The sequence below is a fragment of the Sinocyclocheilus anshuiensis genome, unplaced genomic scaffold, assembly GCF_001515605.1.
Source record: "Sinocyclocheilus anshuiensis isolate Anshui unplaced genomic scaffold, SAMN03320099.WGS_v1.1 scaffold979, whole genome shotgun sequence".
NCBI classification, from domain to species: Eukaryota; Metazoa; Chordata; class Actinopteri; order Cypriniformes; family Cyprinidae; genus Sinocyclocheilus; species Sinocyclocheilus anshuiensis.
The window spans coordinates 470,187-479,415 of record NW_015544223.1 but is presented as its reverse complement, the minus strand read 5'-3'; the positions used below and the strand labels follow the sequence as shown (position 1 = coordinate 479,415).

Below are 9,229 nucleotides of genomic sequence, written 5' to 3'. Positions count from 1 at the left end.
ACCGCTGGAGCAGTTGTAGACAAGAATGACTCCTAAGCGATTGAGGTCTTCTGTTGTTGGATGTAATAATTAACATAGCAGCCGTCGTTTACTCCCGACATCTGAGCCGCTGAAGACGCAGTGGATTATGTTTGTTTTTGAAGGGAATGCGCCCCCGATCTACATAAATGCATCTATGTTCGCGCGAATCATTCGTGATCCAGCTTCACCTACAGAAGAAGTGTGTAAGGTTTTTTTAACGAATCTTTGCAAATCGCCATTCCTAATAATGTGTTAATTAGCAAGTTTCACGATGAATGCAGCTAAAGTAAACAGTCTCTCTGAGAGTGGCTCGGAAGAGAGGGTGGGGTCAGCAGAGCTCATTAACATGTAAAGGAAAATGCTACAAATCTGCATGCTCTGAAAAGAGCTGTTTTTGACAGGGTAAAAAAAATTGTTTTTTACACTACCATTGAGAAATTTTAACCAAACTATGTTACAGACTTTTCATTAAGACTCTAAAGAATCATATCAACTTGTGGAAAATGGGCATCCTATGACCCCTTTAAGGCCTAAATGACTGTTTACAAGGATACTTGCAAAGACAGCTCTCAGAAACAGACAGCGTGTGCATATAGCGAAATGAGTTCTCTCTTGCAGCCGATTGTGTTTCAACTGCTTAAAATCACTTGTTTTTAATCCGTAATGCTTAAAAACTCGTGCAAACGATAAGTTTTCATGACCACGTAGCACAGCAACGTCACGCGAGCGATAGAGACGATAGTCCAAAATCTCTACTGGTTGACAAATTTTCACCGGTTAATCGTGTCTACCAGTATACCACCCACCCCTAGTATTGAAACAGTAGAACAGTAGTCAACACCATATTGCTTTATACAACAGAGTTAGTTCCTGTCCTTACACTGACCAAACAGCATTTAAAGTATTGATATTTATTCCAACAACACTTGATCTTTTCTGTGTTGACATCACTTCGCTGGTCTGTGTTTGCACATTGCAGACAGGCTGTCAGTCCATTTATTAGTGGTAGAGATTTTTCAGTCACTCTATAGGTCACATAGTTACACTTGTAGGTGGCTACAAGTTATTTTTGTGCAACTGGAAGCTATGTCTGATATCATGCATCACCATTTCTGCGTTCAAGCGGTGCTAACATACACTTACTGTGTTCTGTAGTACTACTGAAAAAATCATGATCCTAACCTTTATCTCAATACCAAAACCTCAGTTGGCCAGACAGTGGGGCTGCAAGTTTAATCAAAAGAAAACCAAAATTGTGGTATGGCTTAGTACAATTACCATATTTCAAAGGCTGTGATTTTATTAAATAAATTATTGCGCTGTGAGTTTGAGAGTGGAACATGCATTTGGGAACAAAACATGCACCAACCATCTTCCCAAACTTCTAATGAGAAGCGCTTATCAACAAAAGAGTTTTCATTTAGTATAAATAATAATAAAAACTGAATTATAAATGACTGTAACTGTTGTGTGCACCGTGAGTTAAAGGTGTGCTAAAAATTAATAATGCTCATGCTGAAACGGAGTAGATGAATTAATTTACATTTACATTTATGCATTTGGCTTTTATCCAAAGTGACTTGCATTCAAGGTGTACATTTAGTTCATGCATTCTCTGGGAATACCATCACCTTGGGTGTCTCTATAGCGGCATGCTCAACTGTTTGAGCTACAGGAATGCTTAACCATTTAAGACACTACGAGAAATAAATGATATATTCATTGCCAATATTGTCAGTAGATTGTGGAACAGACAATAGAAGGCCCTAGCACTTTTCTAAATCAGTCTTAATCAGAGGATGTTTATTGGCTGTTATCATGCTGGTAATCTTATAAGTGGCCTAATATTGGCTGATTAATCAGCCTGGATGATATATCTGCCTAGTTTGCTATGACTGCTGCCACTGGTCAGAGGAGAACTGGTCCCCGACTGAGCCTGGTTTCTTTTTTTTCTTCATTACTGTCAACTGATGAAGTTTGGGTTTCTTGCCACTGTCAAATTTTTCTTGCTTAGCTGGATTTTAAAAGACAATTAATATACAGTTATATTATAAATGTAACTTCACTGACAACAAAATTTGAACTAAATAAATTAATGACACGATTAACTTATCTATGTCAGGGTCTGGCGTCTGGTGTTCTCCCTCTCACCACCAGAGGTCGCCATCTCCCATCCTCCCGGACTCCTTTTCCGTTACCTTGACTCCACAACGCGAGTCTGAGCAGAACTAACCGCTGTGTGAAGATATCGGGGCTGTTTATGAGTGTCTACACACACCATCATGACACCACATCCGTTCTCCTGCAGAGTGTGTGAGGAACAGCTGGATTCACATGAAGATCCTCAGCTGATGTTCTCATTGTGTCTCTCTGTGTCTCTGTAGGTCCAGCAGATCGATCGAGTGGTGGAGGTTGTGGACGAGGCTATCAAAGGTCAGACTCACACTCACACACACACACACACAGCTGTTGCTCATCCTGAACTCCGTCACCTTGACTCCACACACCTGTGCACACACTCACTCACACACAGCTGTGGCCCATCCTGAGGGCTATTTATGCGCCTTCCCCACGCCACTCTGGGCGGATTATTAATTGTTGTTACCTGAATTGATGCAAGCACCAAAGTGCCGATTTTGTGTCATATCCCTGTTTGTGTTCTAAGCCCGTGTCTCAGAGTCTTAGCTCTGTTTGTTTTCTGTTTTTTACCTTTGTTTTCCCTTGCAGTCAAATAAACCTGCATTTGGACCCAGACCTTTTGTTTACACGGTGTGTTTTCCTAACCCCGCCGTGACAATCTAAAGCTGCTTAGCTGAATTGAACTCTTTTCATTACTGATTGTTTTTACAACAATAACACTCTTATTTAGTTTATTAATATGTAGCTGCTTTAAAACAATATGTATTGTATACAGCGCTATATAAATGTGTCTTGACTATATTTGACCATATTGCATAAAACAAGCCTTTGTACAATTTATTAAGTAATCATTAATTATAACATTAAAAAAACCTTATACTGGTTATATTTATGATGAGCGTTTGTGTGAGAGTGTGTGCATGTGTTGTCGGTGTGACAGACTGTGTTAATCTTTCTAATGCCTCGATCCCCTGATGCTCAGACTCCAGATTACGGGTATTACAAAGGAGGGGAGGATTTTGGGTAGCAGCTGTGCACAAGGCAAAAAGGGGGGCTTTGTACATAAAGATAACAAAAGACCTCCATTCTGTACAACAACAACAGACTTCAGAAGAAGGCCATGCAGAATGAATCCATGTATTATCTGTCAGCGTTCATGCACTGAGGTCTTACATTAGATTAAACAACATATCACCTACAATGTCTTCCTTTTAATGTAGGTTGATGTCATTTAGATAAATTGAGAAAATATAACCCAGAGCAACCAAGCATTTATGACATTTAGCATAAAACTACTCAAATAATAATATGGTCAATTATCTGGATTATCGACACGGGGGAAATAAAACCAATCCAAAACCTTAATTGAACACAATAAGTGTGAGTGTCAGTCTCTCAGCTCCCCTCCTCCATTTCACCTCCACCATGTTATCAGCAGTGACGGTGTATTCAAACCCCCACAATCCATCTCTCATCACAACTATAATTATTCACCTGTATCTGAATAAATGTATCTGCTCTAGGCTAAAACTGCTGCTCTCTGTGTTGTGCTAATTAAGAGATGCCTTCCTTTAACCCTCTGGACCGATACAATCCTTCTAGGTCTCTTTCAAACCTAGGTCATAGTTAAGCCAATGTCAACCAGTTTAGAGAAATTCTGTCATTATTTACTCCACTCCAGTGAGTTGTCTCCTGAAGTAACATGATCATGTTATATAATGAACAAATCAAATCACTGATCAATCAAAATGTATACGCAATTCCCAAATAAAATATGGTAATGTATCAACAACATCAAACCTCAGTAACTGTGTTTCCATTACCCTTCAAATTGCGCAAATTGAAATTGAGAATTGAATATATGCCCAATGGAAACGTCAATTTCTCAAAAACTCACATATATCGCTAAAAATTTTTTACGCTCGCATGAGGGGGTTTTTCAGGCAATTTGAAAAAGGAATATTTTGCAAAACTGCAATGGAAACGCATTTTTTTTTCGCATTTACAGGTCACCTGGCATACGTAAAAGTCACATGATCATTCTTTAATGTACTATGACCTCCAAGAAAAACCTCATACGTGGCCGCTCTCAAGTATAAGGGGCTTTCCTTGCCATTAATGCTTGGACATCACCTTATTTACCTCTTATTTACAATGCACACATCTGTGGCATGTTATGGCTCTGACACGGTCACCGGAGCTGATCACGGCCACTTTAGTTAATGCTTGTGTTTATACCAGCCACGCTGCGGCACGTTTCAGAAGCGGTTCTCCACACTGCTTCACTAAAGATATACTGTACACCTACGTATCCTTCGATTAAAAATAATGGCTAGTGCTGTGGCTGCTATATGCATAAACCTACCAACATCTTTCGCCATGACTTATCGGGAGAGGAAAAAAATTAAGTTTTAATCACATAACATTGGTTAATGGACACACCGTCATTTCGCAATAGATTTTTAAATGGCATTTATAAATTATCGCAAAAAATGTACGCAAATCTGTAATGGAAATGCAGCTACTGATTATTGTGTGTGTCACCCTTAGGCTGAGTGTAGAAAGAAAAATCAAGGTAGGTAAAACAAGTACTAAACACTGAGGTGGAGCCTGGGTGCCGGAGGACTGAGGCGACGACGGTGCGAGTGAGTACAGAGCCGTAAGGGTGGAGGGACGAGGCGCAACCGAAGGCTCGGAAGTCCGTGGCAATGGTAAAGCGACGACTGACCGAGGTGGAGCCAGCGGGGTGAAGGAGCCCAGCAGAGCCGTCAGGACGACGGTCCCAGGTGGAGCCGTGGGAGTGAGGAGCCAAGGCAGAGTCGACAGGCTGAGGCAAAGCAATTGGCTCCGAGGATTGAGGTGGAGCACACAGGTCTACTCTCCAGGGTGGAGCTGGGGATCGGAAGCCTCACAGTGGATTGGCAGGGCAGATGACGGAGCGGTGGAGCTGAGGGGCTGGAGGGAGCCAGAGGAGGCAGAGCTGAGGGCACTCTATGTCTGCCAGGGACTCTGCCAAAATCTCCATGGCACTGCGTGATGGTGGGCTGGGCTCTGGGTCTGGTTGTGGTATGGATTGGGGGTAGACACTCTCCAGACACCTGAGGACGCCCCCTCCAGCAAAGTCCTTTGGTGTCTGGGAGGTCTACTGGATGTTGATAGTTGGCCCAAATCCAGTACAAAGATTTGAGCATCTCGCCATCTAATGTTGTGCAGACAGCGAGACAACAGAACTGCAGCGAATAGTCCAAAAAATACAAGCCTTTCCGGGCCAAAGCAGTGAAACTGTGCTGCAGTATCCATTTTGGTCGGTTCTTCTGTTATGCTTAGGCTGAGCGTGGCGTGTGCAGGACATGAAGAGGAAGAATAATGCCAACAGACTTTTTTAAAAGAAGGATAACATCATCAACTTAACGCAAACATTAACGAGAACGGACAATCCAAAACTGAAACACAGGCAGATATATACTGAATGAAAACCAGGATGACTGGATAAACACAGGTGTTACAAACAAGGGAACTAATGAGTAACCATAGTAACGGATAAGTGGAGGGAAAATGGAACAAAGAAAAATCAAGGCAGGTAAAACAGGTAATAAACACAATGGGCCTCATTTATCAATCTAACGTAGAAACGAGCACAGATCCGAGTGCACAAAACATAAACAATTTAATAATTGATTACATTTATAATAATAATAGTGCCCTATGAAATTTCGCTATACAACAGTAAAATTTAAGTCATAATTTCTTAAACCAAATTTAATTTAATTGAAACCAAATTTTGTAATGAAGACCTTTGAGTTTCTCTGTGATAGTTTTATGAAATAAAATGGTGAAATGGTGGTGAATTGACACTCAAGAGTAGCTCTAGAGATAAAGTTCATGTGTGACAGATGAAGAAAACACGAGCATCATGCGTGCTTGAGTACGGACTTGATATTTAAATAGCAGTCTTTTTGCAGTTCCGTATTCACAGACACTAGTCCATATTGCGATTTAATTAAATATACAGCCTTACTTTTGATTTATTCATCCAAATTTTGCCAAATTCTGTGACATTATACAATAAAAGTTTTTGTTTTATCCAGCTGTATTTACTCAGTGCAACTTATAACATCCAAGTGAAAGATATAGCACCAACATGTCAAAAAAAAACTGAATCAAGAAGTTGGAAAAAGAATCACCTCCCACAATGTGTTGACAAAGAAGACTCGATGAAGATGAATAAATTCCAACACGAAGTTTAATCACAATACTCCACACGAGATAATCCAAAAGGGCAGGGAAACACACATCAATGTAAACGGTGATCGGACAAGGAGTGTCTGTGAAGGTGCAACTTAAATACATTGAAAATTAACAAGACACAGGTGAACTAACTAACGTAATCAAAGGAAGACAGAAACTAGGTCAAGGGAACTCAAATGAAAACAAACTTAAAGTCCATAAGTGTGACAGAACTCCCCCCTCCCGGAAAGCACGACCTCGCACCATAGATGGACCAACAGCGGAGGGAGGGCAAAGGTTCAGGAGGACGGCGAGGGACAGGAGAAGGGCAGGAAAGGGGGCACGTAGATGACCAGGGTGGATCTGACGGAGGGAGGAGCCAGGGATGATACAACAGGAGGGACCAGGGCGGCGATGATGGTGGGAGGAGCCAAGGAGGAGTCAGGAGGGACTTGGAGCAGGAGGAGGAGCCAGGCGGGACCCAGACCGCAGCCAAGAATGCGGCCCACGGAGGAGCCGACGGAGGGATGAGCCATGGTGGAGGTGGAGCCCGAGTCTGGAGCAGGGCTTGTGAGTCCGATGGTGCGAGTTATTGCTCACCAGCACCCACTCCACAAAAGCGGCAAAATCCTCTCGAGGTCCACATCCAGACAACCTCGCTCTGCATGCAGTGTTAAGGCTCGTCTGGTAAAACGTGCAGAGGCAGTCGTCCGGGTAGCTGGTGAAGTTGGCGATCTCTACAAAGATCGCCGTGTGGACCTCAAGAGGTAGATCCCCCTGCTCCAACAGGAGAAGGAGATATACGGGATGATCCATAACCCAAAAAATAAAAACTGATACAAAACGAAACCAAAATGTGAGGGAATCGCCGCTAAACTATTACTTTTTGGGTCCGGTCATCTGTCACAGTGTGTTGTCGAAGAAGTCTCAATGAAAAAGACAATGAAAAAAAGCCACTCCTCAAAAAAAGCCACATGCAGTCACTACTGAGCTTTGCCAAAATGCACTTTGAAGATTCTGAGGCAGATGATACCAAAATTTAATTATTTGGCCTCAACACCAAATGATATGTCTGACAGAAATCCAATACAGCTCCATCCAAATAACAGCATTCCTACAGTAAAGCATGGAGGTGGTAATGTCCTGTTATGGGTTTTTTTCTCTGCAACAGGGACTGTGGCACTTAAGGAAAGAAGGAAAAATGGAGTGGGCAAAATACCGTCAAATTCTTGAGGAAAATCTGCTGCCCTCTAACCAGAAAGTTGTCAATGGGAAGAAGGTTTACCTTCCAACATGACAATGACCCAAGACGCACAGCAAAACTGAGCACACAGTGGTTAAAGGAGAAAAAGTTGAAGGTCCTTGCATGGCCTAGTCAGAGCCCAGACTTAAACCCTATTTAAAATCTGTGGAATGACTTGAAGACTGTAGTCCATAAACGGTCACCATCAAACTGAACTGAACTTGAGCAGTTCTGCAAAGAAGAGTGGGCAAATATTGCAAAGTCTAGATGTGCAAAGTTAGTAGAGACAGAGACATATCCCAACAGACTAAAGGCTGTAATTACAGCAAAAGGTGGTTCAACAAAATACTGACACAAGGGGGTGATCCTTTTTCAACTCAGTGATTCTGTTTTTTTATTTTTTTTCTGACATGTTGGTGCTATATATTCCACTTGGATGTTATTAGTTGCACTGAGTAAATACAGCTGGAAAATACTTCAGGCTGCAAAGCAACAAAATGTTATTATTTTAAAGGGGGATGATTCTTTTCTATACCCACTGTATGTACTTTTTAGAGCTTGAAGTTTTGGACTCCATTGCCTAAGAATGGATTGACAAAAATAATATCAAATGTCTTCTTTTGTGTCCAGAAAAAAGTTTAGAAAAACCTAAGGGTGAGTAAATAATGACAAATTATGTTTAAGGTGAACTATTCCTATAACCATTGCTACAAACAGCCCTCAGTAAGCAAATAAAAAGAATCATAATAGATTATTAATAGATTCTGATTACTCTGAATGGTGGAGCAGCTAAAGGGTGTGTATCAGGGTGAATTTCCTTTTTGTTTAGCCTGGCGCATATTCATTTCAATCTTGGTATGAATAGGCCATTCAGATGACTGAAACCACATACAGAGGTAGTCTAAAACACATGTGACCACATCGCATTTGTATTGGAAATGCTATACGCCCTGAATAGGTCCCTGGCAGCAGTGAAGCACTGCCTAGTCACTGCCTCATCACATAACATGTAATCGTTATGGGACAAAAAGCACAAAAAAGTACTCAAACTTCACGCCGTTGTACCAAATAACATGAATTACGAACAAAAGTGTAGCTGCACTGCTTATCCTTTTCTTTTTAAATGTTTCATGTGGCATGGCTTTGTCCATTTGACTGAATTCAAATGTAATATTTATTCCATTTCCTAATGTGCTTGGAACCCAATAATTGCCGTTTGCAGTTATATTTAATTAATTTGTTTTTATTTTTATTTTTACTTTAAATCTTATATTAATAAGGTACTGCTTTTTTCCCTTTTACTGTTTTATAAAATTTACAGTTTACTGTTTCAGGTAAACTTGCTGAGAATACAATCCTAAAACTCTGAGTAGAGCCTGTCTAACAAAGTTTCTTGACTGGTCTTCGAGAGCTAGCATTACCTGCCAAAGATACAAATCCATTCATTGTGAACCTTCACACGTCAGTTCCAACTGTGGTGAGGATGTCATTAATAAACCATTTCTTACAGTAAAAATAAACAGGTTAGGACATGGACTGCAGAAATCAGAGCTCTCCACTAGGGATGCGCCGATCCGATATTCATATCGGGTATCGGCT

The 9,229-nt window shown here is 41.1% G+C and overlaps 1 protein-coding gene across 2 annotated transcripts in view; it reads right to left on the bottom strand.

Moving 5' to 3' along the window:
* Positions 1 to 9,229, bottom strand: part of arhgef2b (rho/rac guanine nucleotide exchange factor (GEF) 2b) — a 47,691-nt gene that overhangs the window by 24,373 nt on the left and 14,089 nt on the right. The gene's annotated exons all lie outside the window — the stretch shown is intronic.